At 36.9% G+C, this 1,109-nt stretch overlaps 1 protein-coding gene and 1 pseudogene across 1 annotated transcript in view; both read left to right on the top strand.

Annotated features, from left to right (window-relative positions):
- Window positions 1-1,109, top strand: part of LOC103373952 (protocadherin gamma-C3 pseudogene) — a 20,843-nt pseudogene that overhangs the window by 10,793 nt on the left and 8,941 nt on the right.
- LOC103373950 (protocadherin gamma-A11-like) overlaps window positions 1-1,109 on the top strand; it is a 9,158-nt gene that overhangs the window by 2,367 nt on the left and 5,682 nt on the right. The window lies entirely within an intron of this gene.

The following is a 1,109-nucleotide window of genomic DNA, read 5'->3' as shown; positions in this document are numbered from 1 at the left end:
GAACCAGACTCTCCTCTAGAGGTCAGTTAATTTATGTAAAATCTTCGTTTTGCATCATTTGTCTTGCAAGAAATTTGTTGCATTGATCGTGACAGCCACGCCGTTATTTTCAGCACCATGGACAGCATCTCACATTCCATTACTTGATATAATGGCGGCTTCTGTTACTTTTTTTTAAAATGAACGTTAAATCGGCTACTATGTGCTTCTTGTTACCAATATGTTGATTTAGTATTTCCTCAGTAAACTGTTTCAAATTCGTGATGTATATTTTCACGCACGAATGATTTGCTAGTTTTTTGCCACTTTGCTCTTGTCCTTTGACATGGTGATAACCTTCCGGGTGTGTTCATGCGCACTCATTCACTCTGGATACTTAAAAATACTACTCCTCATATTGCCTAAATTCTGATTCTTGTGGTAAAATATTCTCCTTTCACTGATGCTGTTTCACATCAGCCTGTATTATCAAACTTTTATCATTTCATCCATCCGTACATCACGAAACTATGTTTTTTGCTTATTTGTATGAATGTCTTATAGTGCAGTTTTGTTTCACAAATTTTAGAGCTAATTACATAAAATTCCTCCGAAGAAATCGTGGTAGAACTGTTTTACTTTTTTTTAATGGATGTAATTTAATTTATTAAAATTTTTTGTAACTTAGTAAAATGTCGTGTTGACATACTTTGAGGTTATTTGGACTGTGCCCACTGTTTTTAGCCAAAACATTTCTCCATATAATTCTTTGTTGCACTGTGTTACTGGTTCTGGACTCTAAGCGACGCTGTTGGTCAATCCAACATATTTTATAACACATTACCACACAGTCCCCTCCCTTATCACCGTGGCCTAAGAGAGGAAAGGAGATTGTGTGCATTGTATGGGCGGACATTCAACGACAACAGATATCTCCATTCGGATTTATGCAGTAATTTGAAACGACGACATCCTTTGTCTTTGTTGGTACATTGGCTGTGTTTTTCAGGACAAGTATTCTTATTGGATCGTTTTTCTTTTTCTATGGCGTGTGGAATTAGACACGACACCGTGCGCGTAAAATGGCGTTTTGGTTGCGGACAGAATTGGCAGATTCTGTTCCTCTTTTT

The sequence above is a fragment of the Stegastes partitus genome, unplaced genomic scaffold (genome assembly GCF_000690725.1).
Source record: "Stegastes partitus isolate 25-593 unplaced genomic scaffold, Stegastes_partitus-1.0.2 Scaffold2105, whole genome shotgun sequence".
NCBI classification, from domain to species: Eukaryota; Metazoa; Chordata; class Actinopteri; family Pomacentridae; genus Stegastes; species Stegastes partitus.
Note: the sequence above shows the minus strand (reverse complement) of the source record. Positions and strands in the feature narration are given on the sequence as shown.